At 38.4% G+C, this 9,863-nt stretch overlaps 1 pseudogene; it reads left to right on the top strand.

Annotated features, from left to right (window-relative positions):
• The window catches only part of LOC112075010 (SERTA domain-containing protein 2-like), a 15,056-nt pseudogene extending 14,724 nt beyond the window's left edge, over positions 1-332 (top strand).
• Positions 333-9,863: the final 9,531 nt, after the last annotated feature.

Here is a 9,863-nt window from a genome sequence, read left to right as displayed (position 1 = left end):
CTACCCGAAATGTTTGCCCCAAGTTAAACAATTTAAAGGCAATGCTACCAAATACTAATTGAGTGTATGTAAACTTCTGACCCACTGGGAATGTGATGAAAGAAATACAAGCTGAAATAAATCATTCTCTCTACTATTATTCTGACATTTCACATTCTTAAAATAAAGTGGTGATCCTAACTGACCTAAGACAGGGAATTTTTACTAGGATTAAATGTCAGGAATTGTGAAAAACTGAGTTTAAATATATTTGGCTAAGGTGTATGTAAACTTCTGACTTCAACTGTACATCTGTCCATTGCAGATCCACTATCCTCAACCTGGATCAGTAATTAGAATATATTAGTATAAATTAGTATAATATTACAACATTAAATAAAAAGTATAATGTTAATATAATAGTATAATGTTAGTATAATATTAATATATTAATTATATAATGTTAGTATATTCATAGAATTTCATATAATAGTATACTATACAGCACTAGTATAATATTCGTTCCAATTGGACAATCCATAAGTTTAAGAAATACACAACCAATATTTATAATTTTTGTAGGTTTTGTTCCGTCATTAAATCCTTGTGCAAGAAAAATGGTCTACATTGGTGGTTAGTCTCTAATTTGTTAATGCTAAGTACTAACTTGTCAATAATCAGAACAAGGAGTTCAACATTTTGAAAGTTTGTTGTAGCACGTCAATCTTTATTTAATGTCCCGCCCCATCCAGGCTGTGATTGGTCGGTTCATGAAAACTGACATTGACGAGCGCTTGTTTCAAGAAAAGGCACCAGATATAGCTAAATAGCCAACTAGCCAAACCCAAGCATTGCTTATTTTATCCCTATTGTCTTCTGTGTTACCGCTTCAGCTGCAAAACCTTGAATAACAGTTGAACTGGTATCACTGTGCTCAATGGGCTGCTCTCTCTCCTCTCTGCTGCCAGTGCCTCCAGGCTCAATGGGCTGCTCTCTCTCCTCTCTGCTGCCAGTGCCTTCAGGCCCACTAGGCTGCTCTCTCTGCTCTTTCTCCTCTCTGCTGCCAGTGCCTTCAGGCTCACTAGGCTGCTCTCTCTGCTCTCTCTCCTCTCTGCTGCCAGTGCCTTCAGGCTCACTAGGCTGAGATGATTGACTGTAATGGCGCCAAATGAATAATTTGTTATTTTAAAACATTTGTCTGCATCAGCTTCAAGGGACTTCAACCTCTTCTCTCTCCACTTTTCAGCACCACTTTTACATGTATTCTCTTTTTGTTTGTCCATCTTGCTCCACTCCACTATTTATCCAAATGTCACCACTTAACAGAGATGGGAAATGGGCGGGGCCAGGTAAGTTAGAATGGACTGGACCAAAAGTAATTGGCTGGGAGAGAGAGGCTGACAGATGTAATACCCAACCACAGTGGCAGTGGGCTGGCAGCCCACTCGCCTGGGCCAGTCAGACACACAGCACTTGGTTATTTTTTCTTTTATCAGGGGCTGGGGTTATTTATATTTTGCGTTGCATCGGCCCCAGCTCACCGGGAAAACTCCCGGTGCTCCAGATGGCAGTCAGTCCATCATTGCTCCTCCTCAGTTGCAAAATATATTTAGGATGCAATAGAAATGCATGTATTAATGGCTATATTCGTTATTGACACGTTTATTCTATTACAGACACCTTAATACACACTTTTAAATTATATTATTTGCTAAACATACACATACACATATACATATATATTTATTTTTAACATGTAAAAACATTTTCCTTCAAGTATGTTTTGTTGTTTAGAGTACTAATGTTATTGTCCGCAATAAAACGACAAGAAATACTTAAATACATGTAATTTTGTCATTTTAATTTAAATACATTTAATTTAAATATGCTAGAATATGGTGTGCCAATATGTCCGACCGGTCAATTCAAACCTCTGAAACGCAATAGCATCAGCAATCCCATGGTTTATAAATCATTGGTTTCACCTCSGTATTTTGGATTGAAAAGAGSCCAGGTAGTAAAGATTACCAGACCCAGTGAGACTGCTGSACGACATCCCCTACAGGCTGGTCCAGTGAGGATTTCAATGTATGTTGCTGCAGTGTCTGGTTAAGGAACAGTGAGTGAGCCACTACTGAGCCAATAAAACTCAGTTCACTTATGTATTATTCTACAGCTGGCCTCATCCCTTTGGATGAAGCTGGGCTTTTGTTCCTTTTTGTAAAGTTTTGTAATTTTGTTCAATAAATCCTTAGACATCTGGAATATATATATATGAGTTACAGCGTGCTATAGCCTACTTTCAGTTTCGCAATTCACCGAAGTAACGCTACTTTCGTTTTCATGCTCCACACCCTTTTCTTTTCCAACGAGCTGTAAAGACGGTAAGAATGTTTCTCAATATAATTAAAAGTGGGTTATGTTAAGAATTTCTTTGTCAGCTATGCTTAAACAAATACATAATAAAGTAGAGCTCTATAGCATAGTTAGCCCAATCATAGTTGATCATGAAAAGTTAAACATCCTGTGAAATGTCAATCTGTAAATTGCCATGTTATTTCATTATTCATTTGTATTTATTAGATTATACAAATACTACTAAACCACATCCAAATGTTTACATTTTTTAAAGACAAATGTTAGGGAAATTAGAATTTAGGCTACTGTATATTCACTTTAGTCTATAGGCTATTTCAGTGGTGGTCAGTGCCATTTAAGATGTTGTTTTTTTCGTTAGCATGGCCTTAATTCTATTACAGCATATTTGATGAATGTCATTCATATCCCATTCATCCAGTTCAATGTAACAGCGATCGGTTTAGGCTACTACATGATACTCAAATTTTCCCTAAACCCATCATGAGATGGCTACGAGCTAGCCTATGAATGAAAGATTACAACGTACTGTAGGTGCACACATGTCGAGTGATAATGTTGAGGTGACACATTCAAAACCGCCTTGCACTCTCTTGCAAGCGTCTAGCTGATCTAGGGTGTAATAATTAGTCCCAACAGTTGCAAATTAGAGTTTATAGTGGACAAATTCAGGTATGTTTATCCCCTTTCCGTTTGCTTCAGTTTAAGATTTTTTCCTCCAACAGAATCGGCGGTATGAATACACCCCTGGTCACACATTCATAGCAGTCACGTTGTATTCCTTCTCACATCTATGTGCTCTCTTCCTATAACCTTTTCCCTTCCTTTATGGACTTCAATGCACAACACATCAGCTGTATGTAACCAGGCAAAAAAAAACTTTCCAAACTATATTATAACTGCTACATACGGCCTACATCGTTGTCACCATATTAGCTAAAGTAATGTCATAGTCAACATAGCTAATAAAACTAACGTGTNATTTTGTCATTTTAATTTAAATACATTTAATTTAAATATGCTAGAATATGGTGTGCCAATATGTCCGACCGGTCGCTTCAAACCTCTGAAACGCAATAGCATCAGCAATCCCATGGTTTATAAATCATTGGTTTCACCTCSGTATTTTGGATTGAAAAGAGSCCAGGTAGTAAAGATTACCAGACCCAGTGAGACTGCTGSACGACATCCCCTACAGGCTGGTCCAGTGAGGATTTCAATGTATGTTGCTGCAGTGTCTGGTTAAGGAACAGTGAGTGAGCCACTACTGAGCCAATAAAACTCAGTTCACTTATGTATTATTCTACAGCTGGCCTCATCCCTTTGGATGAAGCTGGGCTTTTGTTCCTTTTTGTAAAGTTTTGTAATTTTGTTCAATAAATCCTTAGACATCTGGAATATATATATATGAGTTACAGCGTGCTATAGCCTACTTTCAGTTTCGCAATTCACCGAAGTAACGCTACTTTCGTTTTCATGCTCCACACCCTTTTCTTTTCCAACGAGCTGTAAAGACGGTAAGAATGTTTCTCAATATAATTAAAAGTGGGTTATGTTAAGAATTTCTTTGTCAGCTATGCTTAAACAAATACATAATAAAGTAGAGCTCTATAGCATAGTTAGCCCAATCATAGTTGATCATGAAAAGTTAAACATCCTGTGAAATGTCAATCTGTAAATTGCCATGTTATTTCATTATTCATTTGTATTTATTAGATTATACAAATACTACTAAACCACATCCAAATGTTTACATTTTTTAAAGACAAATGTTAGGGAAATTAGAATTTAGGCTACTGTATATTCACTTTAGTCTATAGGCTATTTCAGTGGTGGTCAGTGCCATTTAAGATGTTGTTTTTTTCGTTAGCATGGCCTTAATTCTATTACAGCATATTTGATGAATGTCATTCATATCCCATTCATCCAGTTCAATGTAACAGCGATCGGTTTAGGCTACTACATGATACTCAAATTTTCCCTAAACCCATCATGAGATGGCTACGAGCTAGCCTATGAATGAAAGATTACAACGTACTGTAGGTGCACACATGTCGAGTGATAATGTTGAGGTGACACATTCAAAACCGCCTTGCACTCTCTTGCAAGCGTCTAGCTGATCTAGGGTGTAATAATTAGTCCCAACAGTTGCAAATTAGAGTTTATAGTGGACAAATTCAGGTATGTTTATCCCCTTTCCGTTTGCTTCAGTTTAAGATTTTTTCCTCCAACAGAATCGGCGGTATGAATACACCCCTGGTCACACATTCATAGCAGTCACGTTGTATTCCTTCTCACATCTATGTGCTCTCTTCCTATAACCTTTTCCCTTCCTTTATGGACTTCAATGCACAACACATCAGCTGTATGTAACCAGGCAAAAAAAAACTTTCCAAACTATATTATAACTGCTACATACGGCCTACATCGTTGTCACCATATTAGCTAAAGTAATGTCATAGTCAACATAGCTAATAAAACTAACGTGTCAATAAACCTGCTACAGTCACTCAGTAACTATACAGCTTATAGTCAGTTAGCAGTATAGCAGTTAATATATTAGTCAAACCAAAAGCTTACCTTGACTTGGAAGAGTTACAGTATTGTGTCAGATAGTCATAGTCAGCTAGCTAACATAGCATCCCTCTGTTTGAGCAGGGTGTTTGAGTAGGCTAAACTAGCTAGCTAAGTAAGTGAAACTGAAAAAAATATCTCTCTTGCTTCTCCTTCATTTTTAAAGAAATGTATTTGTTCAAAACTGTTCAACTATTGTCTTTCTCTCTCTAAGTCAACTACTCACTACATTTTATGCACTGCAGTGTAAGCTAGCTGTAGCTTATGCTTTCAGTACTAGATGTCAGTTTATGCTGCAAAAGCACTGATAGGTTGGAGGATGTCCTCCGGAAGTTGTCATAATTACTGTGTAAGTCTATGGAAGGGGGTGAGAACCATGAGCCTCCTAGGTTTTGTATTGAAGTCAATGTACCCAGAGGAGGACGGAAGCTAGCTGCCCTCCGGCTACACCATGGTGCTACCCTACAGAGTGCTGTTGAGGCTACTGTAGACCTTCATTGCAAAACAGTGTTTTTTTAATAAATTATTTGGTGACGTGAATATATTTAGTATAGTTTTATCTAAAAAGGATAACTTTTTAAATGTTTTTTATGAAATTCACTGAGGAGTCCCCCCCCCCCCTACACACAGTTTTATCATTGGAATGTGATACAAAACGAGGCAACGGTGTGCTGTAGGACCATACGGACCCCTTCGAGCGGTAGGGTAGGCTGTTTGGAGTGTTTATCTGAAGAAGAAAAAACATATTAAATAAAATGTTATGTCCCCCCCACTCTAAAACCAAAGTTGCGGCCCTGGTAAATTCAATTGATTGGACATGATTTGGAAAGGCACACCTGTCTATATAAGGTCCCACTGTTGACAGTGCATGTAAGAGAAATAAAACAAGCCATGAGGTCGAAGGAATTGTCCTTAGAGCGAGACAGGATTGTTTCAAGGCGCAGATCTGGGGAAGGGTACCAAAACATTTCTGCAAGAACACCGTGGCCTCCATCATTCTTAAATGGAAGAAGGTTGGAACCACCAAGACTCTTCCTAGAGCTGACAGAGCTCCAGAGTTCCTCTGTGGAGATGAGAGAACCTTCTAGAAGGACAACCATCTCTGCAGCATTCCACCAATCAGGCCTTTATGGTAGAGTGACCAGACATAAGCCACTCCTCAGTAAAAGGCACATGGCAGCCTGCTTAGAATTTGCCAAAGGGCACCTAACGGACTCTCAGACTATGAGAAACAAGATTCTCTGGTCTGATAACCAAGATTGAACTCTTTGGCCTGAATGCCAAGCGTCTCATCTGGAGGAAACCTAGCACCATCCCTACGGTGAAGCATGGTGGTGGCAGCATCATGCTGTGGGGATGTTTTTCAGCAGCAGGGACTGGGAGACTAGTCAGTCAACAGCACTCTGTAGGGTAGCACCATGGTGTAGCCGGAGGGCAGCTAGCTTCCGTCCTCCTCTGGGTACATTGACTTCAATACAAAACCTAGGAGGCTCATGGTTCTCACCCCTTCCATAGACTTACACAGTAATTATGACAACTTCCGGAGGACATCCTCCAACCTATCAGTGCTTTTGCAGCATGATATGACATCTAGTACTGAAAGCATAAGCTACAGCTAGCTAACACTGCAGTGCATAAAATGTAGTGAGTAGTTGACTTAAAGAGAGAGAAAGACAATATGAACAGTTTTTAACAAATACATTTCTTTAAAAATGAAGGAGAAGCAAGAGAGATATTTTTTTCAAGTTTCACTTACTTAGCTAGCTAGTTTGCGCCTACTCAAAACCCTGCTCAAACGAGGGGATGCTATGTTAGCTAGCTGGCTATGACTATCTGACACAATACTGGAACTCTTCCAAGTCAAGGTAAGCTTTTGGTTTGACTATATATTAACTGCTATACTGCTAACTGACTATACGCTGTAAAGTTACTGAGTGATTGTAGCAGGTTTATTAACACGTTAGTTTTATTAGCTATGTTGACTATGACATTACTTTAGCTAATATGGTGACAACGATGTAGGCCGTATGTAGCAGTTATAATATGTTTGGAAGTTTTTTGCCTGGTTACATACAGCTGATGTGTTGTGCATTGAAGTCCATAAAGGAAGGGAAAAGGTTATAGGAAGAGAGCACATAGATGTGAGAAGGAATACAACGTGACTGCTATGAATGTGTGACCAGGGGTGTATTCATACCGCCGATTCTGTGGAGGAAAAACTCTTAAAAGGAAGCAAACGGAAAGGGGATAAACATACCTGAATTTTGTCCACTATAAACTCTCATTTGCAACTGTTGGACTAATTATTACACCCTAGATCAGCTAGACGCTGCAAGAGAGTGCAAGGCGGTTTTGAATGTGTCACCTCAACATTATCACTCGACTGTGTGCACCTACAGTACATTGTAAACTTTCATTCATAGGCTAGCTCGTAGCCATCTCATGATGGGTTTAGGGAAAATTCAAGTATCATGTAGTAGCCTAAACCGATCGCTGTTAATTGAACTGGATGAATGGGATATGAATGACATTCATAAAATATGCTGTAATAGAATTAGCGCATGCTAACGAAAAAAACAACATCTTAAATGGCACTGACCACACATGAATAGCCTATAGACTAAAGTGAATATACAGTAGCCTAAATTCTAATTTCCCTAACATTTGTCTTTAAAAATGTAAACATTTGGATGTGGTTTAGTAGTATTTGTATAATCTAATAAATACAAATGAATAATGAAATCAATGGCAATTTACAGTTTCCCATTTTCACAGGATGTTTAACTTTTCATGATCAACTATGATTGGGCTAACTATGCTATAGAGCTCTACTTTATTATGTATTTGTTTAAGCATAGCTGCAAAGAATCCTTACATAACCACTTTTAATTATATTGAGAACATTTCTTACGTCTTTACAGCTCGTTGGAAAAGAAAGGGTGTGGAGCATGAAAATGAAAGTAGCGTTACTTCGGTGAATTGCGAAACTGAAAGTAGTCTAGCACGCTGTAACATATATATATATTTTTTAGATGTCTAAGGATTTATTGAACAAAATCCAAAACTTTACAAAAAGGAACAACAAGCCAGCTTCATCCAAAGGGATGAGGCCAGCTGTAGAATAATACATAAGTGAACTGAGTTTTAATTGGCTCAGTAATGGCTGTTGCCTTAACCAGACACTGCAGCACATACATTGAAATCCTCACTGGACCAGCCTGTAGGGGATGTCGTGCAGCAGTCTCACTGGGTCTGGTAATCTTTACTACTGGCCTCTTTTCAATCCAAAATACGAGGGTGAACCAATGATATATAAACCATGGGATTGCTGATGCTATTGCGTTTCAGAGGTTTGAACGACCGGTCGGACATATTGGCACACCATATTCTAGACATATTTAAATTAAATGTATTAAATTAAATGACAAAATGACATGTATTTAAGTATTTTTTTGTCGTTGTATTGCGGATAAACATTAGTACTCTAACAACAAAACATACTTGAAGGAAAATGTTTTACATGTTAAAATAAATATATATGTATATGTGTATGTTTAGCAAATATATAATTTAAAGTGTGTATTTAAGGTGTCGGTAATAAATAAACGTGTCAATAACGAATATAGACATTAATACATGCATTTCTATTGCATCCTAAATTAATTTGCAACTGAGGAGGAAGCATGATGGATGACTTTGTGGGCAGAACTGAAAAAGCATGTGCGAGCAAGGAGACCTACAAACCTGACTCAGTTCACCAGCTGTCAGGAGGAATGGGCAGAAATTCACCCAAATTCTTGTGGGAAGCTTGTGGGAAGGCTACGAAACGTTTGACCCAAGTTACAATTTAAAGGCAATGCTACCAAATACTAATTGAGTGTATGTAACTTCTGACCCACTGGGATGTGATGAAGAAATAAAAGTTGAAATAAATCATTCTCTCTACTATTATTCTGAATTTCACATTCTTAAAATAAAGTGGTGATATATGTGTTTTTCTCCTATTTTGTTGAATTACAACGTGTAATTTAAATTGATTTTTATTTGGATTTCAAGTATTGGACATACAAAAATAGTCCAATTTGGTGAAGTGAACCCCCTCTAGGGGGTTTTGTAGAGTTTATGGGGTTGTGTTCAGTGTAGGTGTTTAGGTAAGTCTATGGTTGCTAAATTGGTTCTCAATTAGAGACAGCTGTCTATCGTTGTCTTGATTGGGAGTCATATTTAGGCAGCCATAGCATTAGGTAGGTTGTGGGTAATTGTCTATGTTTAACGTTAGTAGCTTGTGTCTGCACTTTCGTTTGTAGCTTCACGGTCGTTTGTTGTTTTTTGTTTTGTTTGTATTAGTGTTCGTGTTCATTTCATCTTCTCAATAAAATAAGATATTTATATCACGCTGCGCCTTGGTCCACTCTTTCACCAAAGACGATCGTGACCTTGCTGTATACTCTGGAGAACAAAAACCGCTCCCTCCGTTATCCCTGGTACTGAGCACGACTATACGCGAGTAACCTCCTCTTCCCTATCCCCCCATATGTAGTAAAAATAAACAACTGAAATATCACATTTACATAAGTTTTCAGACCTTTTACAGTACTTTCTTGAAGCACTTTGGCAGTGATAACATCCGAGTCTTTTGGGTATGCCTAGCAAGCTTGGCACCTCGCATTTGGGGAGTTTCTCCCTTCTTCTCGAGCTCTGTCAGGTTTGGATGGGGAGCGTCGCTGTACACTATTTTCAGGTGTCTCAGAGATGTTCTATTCGGGTTCAAGTTCGGGCTCTGGCTGGCCACCTCAAGGTCATTCAGAGACTTGCCCGAAGCCACTCCTGTGTTGTCCTTGGCTGTGTGCTTAGGGTCATTGTCATGTTGGAAGGTGACCAGGTTTTCATCAAGGATCTCTCTGTAATTTTCTCCGTTGATCTTGACCTCGATA

This window comes from Salvelinus sp. IW2-2015, unplaced genomic scaffold (genome assembly GCF_002910315.2).
Source record: "Salvelinus sp. IW2-2015 unplaced genomic scaffold, ASM291031v2 Un_scaffold2931, whole genome shotgun sequence".
NCBI lineage: Eukaryota > Metazoa > Chordata > Actinopteri > Salmoniformes > Salmonidae > Salvelinus > Salvelinus sp. IW2-2015.
The sequence above is the reverse complement of the archived record's forward strand: the minus strand, read 5'-3'. Positions and strand labels throughout refer to the sequence as shown.